Raw genomic sequence first — 11,883 nt, 5'->3', positions numbered from 1 at the left:
TGTCCATTCCTACAAGTGTCCCTATTTTCCAGGGACAGTCCTGCATTTCCAGAAACCATCCCAGTTTCTCACTCGATCCCAGAAATGTTGCTCGTTTCTTCTTGCATGTTAATCAGAGAAAGGTTGGAGGGGATGCAGTTATGCGACCTCTGAGCCAAGGAGATAAGAAATATCACACCCTTTAGAAGGCACCTGAAGGCAGTCCTGTATAGGGGTGGTTTTTTCAAAAAATGTTTGCTCTTTTATTGTGTTTTTCTATATGTTGGAAACCGCCCAGAGTGGCTGGAGAAACCCAGTCCAAAGGTTGTTTTATAAATAATATGATGATTATGATGTTGATGCTGACGTTGAAGATGGAACAGGACATCCCTCTTTTCACTGAAGAAATGTTGGCAGGTATGCATGCCTTGCCTAGAAGCCTGGGGGAAACCTCGCTGTGTGGTCCAAGCTGCCCCCCACTCATCACCTTCCTTCCCCTCAGCTCAGCTTCCCACCCTCCCTGTCTCTATCTTCCCTGCCATGAAGGACAGAGATCAACAGGTAGGCCAGCCCACTCATGAGGCAAGGGGCAGTGCCCATCTTGGGTGGCAGGATCCACAGGGGCATCAGTTTCATCCTCGAAGAAATGCATCTTGGCGACTCGGAGGCTGATATCCTCCCCCTTGATCCTAATGTAGATTTCAGCTCACCCCTTCTTCCCTGGGTGGGGGCTGGAAAGCACCATTTTGTGGTTTGCCTCAGGGGCTCAAATGTCTTGGGCCGGTCCTGTCAACAACGCTCTCCCTTCCCACCTGCTCCTTCATCGCCCCCGTCTTCTTCCTCCACGCCCCTCCAACCTTCCAAGTGTCCCCATCTTCCAGGGACGGTCCTGGATTTACAGAAGCTCACCCAGTTGGTGTGATTTTCCAAGGACATCCCCATTTCCATCAGAGAAATCTTGGAGAGTGTGGAGTTATGTGATCCCTGAGCCATCAGAACGCAGTCCTGTATAGGATGGTTCTTTATTGTTTAATGTGTAATGATGTTTTTGTATATATATTTGAGCCACACAGAGAGGCTGGGACAATGCAGTCAGATGGGTGGAGTGTTACTACTACTACTACTACTACTACTACTACTACTACTACTACTACTATTGCTACTACTATTATTGAATAGAACATCAATATTTTCATGGCAGAAATGTTGCAGGTATGTCTCCTAGCTTTTCCAGCTCTGCTCAATTCCTGTTTGTGAGACATCCTTCTGTGTGCAGCTGCCCAAGGAAGCAGGTCAGTTGGAGGAGAGAGAGAGAGAAAGGGGCAGGAGGAGGGGCAGGGAGACCCCTGGGAGAGGTGGGGGCCTACAATGTGAGAAATGCCCTTGTGCAAAGCCATGTTTGGAAAAGAACCACAAAGCCTGGATGGCACCACTGACTGGCAGAGAGAGAGAGACAAAGAGAGAGAGAGAGAGAGAGAGAGAGAGAGAGAGAGGGTCTGAGAGCCTGACCAAAAAAGTCCCCTCAACCCAGCAAACGTTTTCACACCATGAACCAACACAAAGGATTCCAATGCTTGCATTTATTAAAAAGAAAAAGCTAAAGCATTTTTGCAGGCAAACCAAATCCAAGCTCCAATCCTGAGCCCACTTACTAAGGAGTCAGGACCCACTGGCCACAGTGGGCTTACTCATGAGTAGACAGGCAGACAGGATGGCTCCCTCTTGACTCCTTCCCAGCATCGCCATCAGCAGCATCAAGCAAAGCGGTTTCTTCCCCAGCAGAGATGGGGGTGCAGTCGAGGCAGCTGCACGTCAGAGGAGAGCAGGGTGGTCGTCCTTTCACCAGAGGTCTTGCACCGGAGATCTGCAGAGTTAGTATCCTGTGAGAAGAGGAAACACTCTTAAAATGGGTGTTGGTGGTGGTTCTGAAAACGCAGACCAGTGACTCCAACTGGGAGGCAGAAGAGCTGCTGTTGTCAGAGTTCCAATTGCACACAGAGGGTCTGTTTTGCAGAGGGTTGGACTAGATGACCCCTTAGGTCCCTCCCAAAGCTACATTTCTACTCTTTCCCTTCCAACTCTACAATTCTGTGATTCAATAACCACCTTCACAGGGATGTTTCACACAGGTTGCCTTTGCTATTTGAGGAGGGTCAGTGACTGAGCCCCCACCCTCTCATGCCATGAAGAGCTGTTCTTTCAGCCAAGGGAGGATAAGGGGAGTTGTGGCTGAGGGGTCAGAGAGCTTTCATGGGGACAGTAAGGGGAGAGAACAGGGTTGTCACCCCCCAGAGTGCACACTAATATTGTTCCAGCTCACAGTGGATGTAAAGATTAAGAGAGAAGTGGAGTGGGGGGGGGGACAGAGATTTGAGTCACAAGCATGAAACATAGCTGACAAATTTTCGAGGAAAACTAAGATTTGATTTAACTCACCTCTACGGCAGCACACCAAGGGACGCATAGGACAATGAAATAGTAGCGTTAGGGGCGGCCGGCACCTAACTTTTTGCAGTATCCCCCCCTGCTGTTGACATCTCTGAAGGCAAGGACGTTGGCCTCTGGTGAAATCTGGAGGAAGAAAAAGAAGACATTGAAGGCTCTGTCTCACAGTACTGTCCTTCCACACCTTCCACAACTTCTTCCACAACGGCCCCACTGGCTTGGACACCCGGAGGGCACCAGGTTGGGGAAAGCTGGTGCAGGAAGAATGCAGGGCTGGAGCAGAGAGCCAGTCCCTTCTGCTGCCTCCCTGCACCTCCAGGACAGGGTCTGAGCCAAGGTGGTAGGGAAGGCTGTGTCAGGGTCACTGGCTTCCCTGGGCGGCCACTGGCAAACTGGGAGAGAGAAGCCCCCTTGCCCAAGGAAGCTGGCCCGTTCTTTTGTTCACTGCAAAGTTAAGTGTGTTGAAGCACATTAGTACAGATTTGAAAGCAAGAGCTTCCATGGATCGCATAAATGAGGTAATAAGAAGAGACTGGCTGGTGGATCTGGCCAAAGGGAGCCCATCGAGTCCAGCTTCCTCGTCTCCCAGGGTCCACCTGAAGCCCCATTTGGGATATTCTCCAGGAGGACAGAGGGACAAGTTCCCACCTCTTTGGGAGTCACAGCAAGTGATGTTCAGAGGCAGGTTTAAATTGAATACAGAAAAGACCTGAGAAGCTGCTCAGAGAAGAAGCATCTGAGAAGAAGGCCATACCTGGAGCCAGCAGCATCAAGAAGAGGACGGCCACAGAGAGGAGGCAGAAGATCTTCATGGCTGGTGGTTGGTGGGAATCCTGGATGTACCAGAAGCCAAGTGGAAGAGCAATTGCCAGGGGAAGGAGAGGTCCCCGTACATATAGGTGGCTGGAGGACTGATGAAATCTTGTGGGATGCCAACCGTTGTTTGCAGGATATATGTGGCAAGCTCTGAGCTTCATGCGCCAAGGACCAGCCAAAGACCATAGAATCATAGGTTCACAGAAGGGACACCAAGAATCACCTAGTCCAACCCCTGCAGTGCAGGCATCAAAGCTTTAGCATCCCTGACAGGTGCCCATCCAACCTCTGCTTAAAATCTTTGTGCAAAGGAGAATCAGGCACCTTCTGAAGGGCTCCGTTCCACCGTTGAACAACTCAGAAAGTGAATCTGTTGGTTTGTGTCTTGCTCTCTGCTCTCAGTGGCATGGCATCTTTTGAGTTCCCTTGGGGGGGGGTGCTCTGCAGGTGGGACCAGGGCCTGGGGGCAGAGAGTGAACAAAACACTTCCCATTAGCCCAACTCTAGACACCATCACTGCTGGGCAGGCATGGGGCACTGAGGGTTCACAGGGCTGTGCTGTGCTACCTCCTCACCTGCCCTCCTCACCTGCAGCTGAGGTACAAAACATTTTTTGGGGAAATAGTCCAGCCCTGATGGAGGTGTTCTCATGCACTCCATGCCCAAGAGCCAGGTAATCTCCCAACACCACACCGGCTTGGGGGCCCAGCTAGAAGTTCCTTTGGCCTCACCCAGCTACAGGGCTCTTCTCAGGCTCAGTCCTGAGAATCTTATGGAAACATTTTCGCTTGGGCTTGCTCACCACCCTCTCCAACTCAACAGGTTGTCCCCAACTTCACTGTCCTGCATCCTCTCCTCTCCCTGGGCACCACCCAAAGCTGATCTGGAGGCTATTATCCCACCTTGACCAATACTTTGGAAAGGATTTTGAGGATGCAATGGGTCTGCAGGGGAGAAGAGCTGGGATTCCCATCCACAAGTGGAAGTCTGTGGCCTTGGATACAACCCCATCGGTCCAGCACCAAATGATTCTGTTGCTCTTCCATGCTCTCCAGATTGATCTTTTCAAGGCAAAGGCAGCCTTAAGCTTCTCTTTCCCTGGACACTCTTTGTGCACTGCCCTGCTATCTATGTGTGTGTGTGTGTGTGTGTGTGTGTGTGTGTGTGTGTGTGTGTTGTGCTGCTTTTATGGTATTTGTGTTCCTTTCTAGGTGCTTTGGTTCAACAGTTCTGGCTGACACAGGGTTAAAATTCTGTGCACTGTTGTGAATATATGGGGGAAACTGCAAAAAGTGGGCACCCAAAGTGAGGACAAGGCTTTTATATTTAATTTTGGAGAAAGGGGAGAAGTATCAGTGCCAGTTGTGAGCTGTTGGTCTGGGCTGTCCCTGTAACATTTAGCAGGCAGTTGCTGGTCTTTTGCAAACATGGGATTGGGGAGCAGCAACACCAAAGACATTCCCCAACTGCCTGCTAAATATCCGCCCCCCCCTGCAAGCCAGAAGGGCCACCGGCCAGGAGTAATGGGAGATGCAGTACACAAATATCTGACAGTCCCAACACTAGCTGCCCCTCAAGTAAAGTCAGCCACCAAAATAGAGCATGAAGGGGAAGGGGAGACATCTCAAGATTCTGGATATGGATTTATTGAGGAGCTTGTGGCCTTTCCTTCACTGGAGCTGGGGTGGGATGGTCATCTGTCATTGATGCTTTAGTTGACTTTCCTGCATTAAAGGGGCTTGAACTGGATGACCCTCAGGGTCCCTCCTCACTCTACAATTTTATGATTGATCCATGATTGTAGAAGGGCCTAAGATGATGATCTCAGGATCCAGGTCTGTACATATGGGGAGAGGTGGCACTGGAGGTAAAGAGGTCCTGAGCCAGTTTGAGAGTTTTGCAGGAAGCAGGTTGGAAGCTAGAGGCACAGAGATGGGCTTGCTGTGTACCAAATCCAAAGTTCTGACTTAGAAGGAGGATTTTTTTTGAGGGGTGTTAATGCTTTGAAGCCATGCATTTTATGCTCAGGCTGTCTATATGTGTAAATGACACCAGATATCCAAACGACAGCACAGTCTCAGACTTCCAGGTTGGCGCCTCCGGCAATGGTGGAGCTCCTCTGATCGGGAGGAACTTGCTCTGTGGAAAGCAGGGTCTGACCGCCACGGCGAAGGCGGAGACCCTCTGAAATCACAAGCGGGAGAAGCTTGTGAACTTGGGATTTGGCTGGCACCTTCTGCGCCTCCCCTACTCGTGGGGAAACCTTGTTTTGGGGATCCGGAGTGACGTGGGGTGAGTGGCGCGGTGCTTCGAATTGACTGCTTCTTTCACGGAGTGAAGCCGCATTGCTGTTGCCGGAGAGCGCTGACTTTTTCCTGTGGACAATTGGATTTTAAACAACTACCCGTGAGTAGAACGGAAAATTAGATTTTTAAATACCTTAATTTGGCACCGAAACGGGGAAGGTCTTAAACAGGAAGTCCGCCTTCCTCTTTTGTAAATAGATTGAAGCAAAGATGTTATAAGCTAAAGTCTTTGAAAGCTTTTGGCAAAGGATTAAATTTCCATCGGTTGAAACTACAAAACCCCCCTTGGAAGCAGGAGAAGAGGGGGGAAATTTTGGACTTATTGAGCCTGCAGGAGAGAGTGAAAAACCAAATTACCACTGCTCTGAACCTGGAAAAGGGCTGCCAGAAAGAGTGAAGTTTTGGGAGAGTTCATTGACTGTGAACAGAACATTTTTGACAGCTAGTTAAATAAGAGAAAGATACTGTTTCCATTGTCCTCTTCTGCGTTTAAAAAGGAGGAAAAGTAACTGAAAATTGAAACTATCTTTATGGCTTGAGTTGTGTTTGAAAGGATTGATACAAGTGGAGACTGTTTCCCTCTAGAGGGAGCCTTTGAAACTGTTACAGGAGCATAACTGGGGAATTGCCAGCTGTGAGATAAGAAATTGTGAGAACCAGAGATTGGCCTTGGACCATCTAAAATGTTGACAGGAGAAGCCATTGTGATGGTATTATGCAAGATAAGCTATTCGCTGGGACAGCTTCATAAGAAGATGGATGACATGTCTTTTAAAATTGACAACTTGGAACAAAAAGTGACTAATTGGAGACAAAAAGTGAGCATTAATACAGAAACAATTCAGGACTTGGTACAAGAATCTACTTTGGCAGGACAAATTGTGGAGGAGGAAGAGAAAGCTGTGGTTGTTGAGCCTAAAGGAATACAAGCGGGATCCTCAGTCTTACAGAAGCAAATTGAGGATTACAAGTTGAGGCCTTCTATGATTGAATCAAGAAAAAGCCAGATTTTGAGGATTGGATCCCGGCTTGGACGGAAGAAGGAAAGTTGGAAAGATCCCTCTATGCAGGGATTAACTGACTTTTGGGACATGGACTTGGGTCTGGAGGAGATTGGAGTTCTGGGGGCCTTTGGATTTGGAGGAATTTTGAAACATGTCATGAAACACCTTATAGACCTTAGCTTCAACCATGGAAATTTGGCTGATCTGTCCAGAAGGAATAAAAGCATGGATAGGTTGGAGTCTTCCCGAGATCTGCTCTTTGGCATTAAAGACTATGAAGAAGACCTGCAGAAGGGACCTGGAAAAGAGTTAAGAGCCTCGGACATAAGATCTCCAGGTTGATGGACTATATGGAATTGACGGAAAGGACTGGCAGAATCCGAAACCAGGGAGAGGAGATGGTGGAAGAAGATTGGAGAATTTAAAGTTTATATATAGAAATACTGTAAAATTAATGAGTGATAGAAAAATGGTGGAAAGAAATTTTATGGCCTTAGCAGAAATATTATAAGGAGTTAAGCATATATAAGTATTTTAGTTTTAATGAAAAATAAGGTTAAAAATATGTTAAGATATCTATAATATGATAGAAAATAGAGAAAGATGGAAAGGATTTGCTGAAACAATTAATAGAAGTGGAATACAAAAAGGGAGGTGAGAGGAAGTCGAGGAAACAAGGGAATGAAAGATTGAGTATGGAAAAGGTGTGATATATGTTTTTAAATGGTTTTTGTTCTGTTTTGTTTAGGGTTAGGGTGGGTTAGGGTTTTGTTTTGTTTAGTTTAATGTGTTTAGTTTAATGTGTTTAGGTTGTGTTTTGTATTGTTTATACATTGTATTGTATTGTTTCTTTTCTTTCTTTGTTTTCTCTCTTGTCTTTTTTCTTTTTCTTTTCCTTTTGTGTAATCTTTAAAAGTAATAAATATTATTTTTAAAAAAAACAAACGACAGCACAGTCTCCTCTGACCTTCATTCCAAGGAAACCGAACTCTGGGCAAGCATGGAAACCCATGGATTTTCCCCCAACTCAGAGATTTGGCTGCTGCATAACAATATTTTCAAGGAACCTGAAATGTGTTTTTTGCCCTGAAGTTCAAACCCAGCAGGCAAGGTGGGAAACTGTGGTAACAGGGCTAAGTCCCATTTCCCCACCTGGTCTTGCTTCAAGTTAACAGACAAACGTTGCTCCATCGGATGCCCACAGGCAGCAAAGTTGGGTGAAGCAACTGCCAGATGCATCCCAGGGAATTTTGGAATTAGCCCAGATCAGAAGGCGATATTGGGGGAGAGTGGGTGGGAGTGGGGAGCAGCAGGGGCAAAGACATCCCTTGGCTTGCAGACAGATTCAAAGATGGAAATGGAGAAAAGGGGCAAACAACACGTGAGGATTCCTTGAAGGATTTTCTAGAAATCTAATTGACATAATAACCACCACCACCACCCACTGTTCTGCTTATCAGCCAGGGGATGAGAATGGTGGAATGGCTCATATATTTGTGTGTAGAATCCCTCTTAGTTTCAACTCTTTCCACCTGCCTCATTCTTTTGAGATGCTGATGAGGACACTCCAGTGGCCAGCGAAGGTCCTAGTCTAGATTCTAACCCTCAGAACCCCAAGAATTGGAAGGAATGAAGGGAACTCCCTGGTCAACAACAAGATGAGTAACCTTTTTGCCTAAGCCTCCAGGTGTCAACACCTCACAGGTTGCGGATGTGGAGCAGAATGCCAAGTCCCTTGCAAGCTAGAGGAGAGGAGAGGTGGCATCAGAGTTTTCTATATGTTGGAGCCACACAGAGTGGCTGGCGCAACCAAGTCCAATGGGTGAGTTATAAAAAATAACAACACGATGGTGATGATGAAGGAACAGGACATCCCTATTTTCATGGCAGAAATGTTGCTGGATATGTCCCCTAGCTTTTCCAGCTCTGCTCAATTCCTGTTTGTGAAACATCCTTCTCTGTGCAGCTGCCCAAGGAAGCAGGACAGTTGGAGGAGAGAGACAGAGAAAGGGGCAGGAGGAGGGGCAGGGAGACCTCAGGGAGAGGTGGGGGCCTAAAATTTGAGAAATGCCCTTGTGCAAAGCCATGTTTGGAAAAGAACCACAAAGCCTGGATGGCACCACTGACTGGGAGAGAGAGGGGGGGGTGTCTGAGAGCCTGACCCCAAAAAATACCCTCAACCCAGCACACGTTTTCACAACATGAACCAACACAAAGGATTCCAATGCTTGCATTTATTAAAAAGAAGAAGCTAAAGCATTTTTGCAGGCAAACCAAATTCAAGCTCCAATCCCGAGCCCATTTACTAAGGAGTCAGGCCCCACTGGCCACAGTGGGGCTTACTCGTGAGTAGACAGGCAGACAGGATGGCTCCCTCTTGACTCCTTCCCAGCATCGCCTTCAGCAGCATCAAGCAAAGCGGTTTCTTCCCCAGCAGAGATGGGGGTGCAGTCGAGGCAGCTGCACGTCAGAGGAGAGCAGGGTGGTCTTCCTTTCACCAGAGGTCTTGCACCGGAGATCTGCAGAGTTAGTATCCTGTGAGAGAAAACACTGTTAAAACGGGTGTTGGTGGTGGTTCTGAAAACCCAGACCAGTGACTCCAACTGTTGTCAGAGTTCAAAATGCACACAGAGGGTCTGTTTTGCAGAGGGTTGGACTAGATGACCCCTTCAGTCCCTCCCAACGCTACATTTCTATTCTATGATTGTAGGAGAGACCTCTGAGCATTTCTTGTATGCACTTGGGTGGATTTGAGCGGGGCTTGGCTGCCATACACACTTTTTTTCTAATGTGGTTCTTTTTCCTTCTTCTTCTTTATGCGAACAGCAACCCCAGGAGAGGACACATTTGAGGAGATCATTGTGTTGGTGTGCATTGAACTCTTTCCCTTCCAACTCTGCAATTCTGTGATTCAATAACCACCTTCACACAGGTTGCCTTTGCTATTTGAGGAGGGTCAGTGACTGAGCCCCCACCCTCTCACACCAGGAAGAGCTGTTCTTTCAGCCAAGGGAGGATAAGGGGAGTTGTGGCTGAGAGGGTTGGGGACCTTTCATTGGGACGGCAAGGGGAGAGAACAGGGTTGTCACCCCCCCAGAGTGCACACTAATATTGTTCCAGCTCACAGTGGATGTAAAGATTTAGAGAGAAGTGGAGTGGGGGGGGGGGGGGACAGAGAGATGCGTCACATGCATTTGGCGTCATGAAACACAATATATATAGGAGTATAGCATCTAGATCAAGGGAAGTAATAGTGCCACTGTATTCTGCTCTGGTCAGACCTCACCTGGAGTACTGTGTCCAGTTCTGGGCACCACAGTTCAAGAAGGACACTGACAAACTGGAACGTGTCCAGAGGAGGGCAACCAAAATGGTCAAAGGCCTGGAAACGATGCCTTATGAGGAACGGCTAAGGGAGCTGGTCATGTTTAGCCTGGAGAAAAGGAGGTTAAGGGGTGATATGATAGCCATGTTCAAATATATAAAAGGAGGTCACATAGAGGAGGGAGAAAGAGAAGCGGACACGGAGCAATGGTTCCAAACTACAAGAAAGAAGATTCCACCTAAACATTAGGAAGAACTTCCTGACAGTAAGAGCTGTTCGACAGTGGAATTTGCTGCCAAGGAGTGTGGTGGAGTCTCCTTCTTTGGGGGTCTTTAAGCAGAGGCTTGACAACCATATGTCAGGAGTGCTCTGATGGTGTTTCCTGCTAGGCAGGGGGTTGGACTCGATGGCCCTTGTGGTCTCTTCCAACTCTATGATTCTATGATTCTATGATTCTAATTAATTTTTGAGGAAAACTAAGATTTGATTTAACTAACCTCTACGGCAACACCATTGGCGACCACACCTAAAAAGTGTGTTTCGGGGCGGCCAGCACCTACTAAATTGCAGTATCCCTCTCTGCTGTCGACATCTTGGAAGGCAATTACCTTGGGCTCTGGTGAAATCTGGAGGAGGAAAAAGAAGACTTTGAAGGCTCTGTCTCACAGGACTGTCCATCTACACCTTCCACAACTTCTTCCACCATGGCCCTGCTGGCTTGGACACCCGGAGGGCACCAGGTTGGGGAAACTGGCACAGGAAGAATGCAGAGCTGGAGCAGAGAGCCAGTCCCTTCTGCTGCCTCCCTGCACCTCCAGGACAGGTTCTGAGCCAAGGTGATAGGGAAGGCTGCGTCAGAGTCACTGGCTTCCCTGGGTGGCCACTGGCAAACTGGGAGAGAGAAGCCCCCTTGCCCAGGAAACTGGCCAGTTCTTTTACCCACCACAAAGCTGAATTTACTGAAGCGCATTATTACAGATTTGAAAGCAAGAGCTTCTGTGGATCACATAAATGAGGTAATAAGAAGAGACTGGCTGGTGGATCCGGCCAAGGGGGGCCCATCGAGTCCAGCATCCCCTTCTCCCAGGGTCCAACCTGAAGCGCCATTTGGGAACCTCTCCAGGAGGACAGAGGGGCAAGATCTCACCTCTTTGGGAGTCACTGCAAGTGGTGCTCAAAGGCAAGTTTAAAACGAATAAAGTGGAGAGCTGTGAAGCTGCTCAGAGAAGAAACATGTGAGAAGAAGGCCTTACCTGGAGCCAGCAGCATCAAGAAGAGGAAGGCAACAGAGAGGAGGCAGAAGATCTTCATGGCTGGAGGTTGGTGGGAATCCTGGAGATACCAGAAGCCAAGTGGAAGAGCAATTGACTGGGGAAGGAGAGGTCCCTCTACTTATAGGTTCCTGGGGGACTGATGAAATCTTGTGGGATGCCAACCGTTGTTTGCAAGATGGATGTTGCAAGCCCTTAAGAGCATGTGCCAAGGACCAGCCAAAGACCACAGAATCATAGGTTTACAGAAGGGACAGCAAGGATCATCAAGTCCATCCCCCTGCAATGCAAGCATCACAGCTATAGCATCCCTGACAGGTGCCCATCCAACCTCTGCTCAAAATCTTCCTGCAAAGGAGAATCAGGCACCATCTGAAGGGCTCTGTTCCACTGTTGAACAACTCAGAAAGTGAATCTGTTGGTTTGTGTCTTGCTCTCTGCTCACAGTGGCATGGCATCTTTTGATGGCGGTTTGCAGGCGGGACCAGGAACTGGACGCTGAGGGTGAACAAAACCCTTCCCACTAGCCCAACTCTAGACTCCATCATTGCTGGGCAGGCATAGGGCACCAAGGGTTCACAGGACCATGCTGTGCTGCCTCCTCACCTTCCCACACCAAGGGGGGAGCCTGCCTGGCCATGGCTGCTCCTGGCAGGTGCACCCTCCCAGCACTGGCTGGGCGGCCATTTAGCGTGGGGCCAGGGTCCTTGCAGCAAGGCCAGGCTGTGCTCCAATGC

General features: G+C 48.4%; 1 long non-coding RNA gene across 2 annotated transcripts; it reads right to left on the bottom strand.

Moving 5' to 3' along the window:
• Positions 1-1,544: 1,544 nt before the first annotated feature.
• LOC128411486 (uncharacterized) lies at positions 1,545-11,252 on the bottom strand. Of its 2 annotated transcripts, XR_008329824.1 has the most exons (4): positions 11,129-11,251; positions 10,373-10,501; positions 8,857-9,085; positions 1,545-1,630 (listed from the first exon to the last, which is right to left on the bottom strand). It is a non-coding gene; the product is annotated as an uncharacterized LOC128411486 (long non-coding RNA). The 2 variants fall into 2 exon arrangements; XR_008329823.1 differs by lacking the exon at positions 1,545-1,630 and having other exon boundaries at positions 8,770-9,085; positions 11,129-11,252.
• Positions 11,253-11,883: the final 631 nt, after the last annotated feature.

Source organism: Podarcis raffonei, chromosome 3 (genome assembly GCF_027172205.1).
Source record: "Podarcis raffonei isolate rPodRaf1 chromosome 3, rPodRaf1.pri, whole genome shotgun sequence".
In the NCBI taxonomy this organism is placed as follows: domain Eukaryota; kingdom Metazoa; phylum Chordata; class Lepidosauria; order Squamata; family Lacertidae; genus Podarcis; species Podarcis raffonei.
This window is presented reverse-complemented; position numbering and strand designations above follow the sequence as displayed.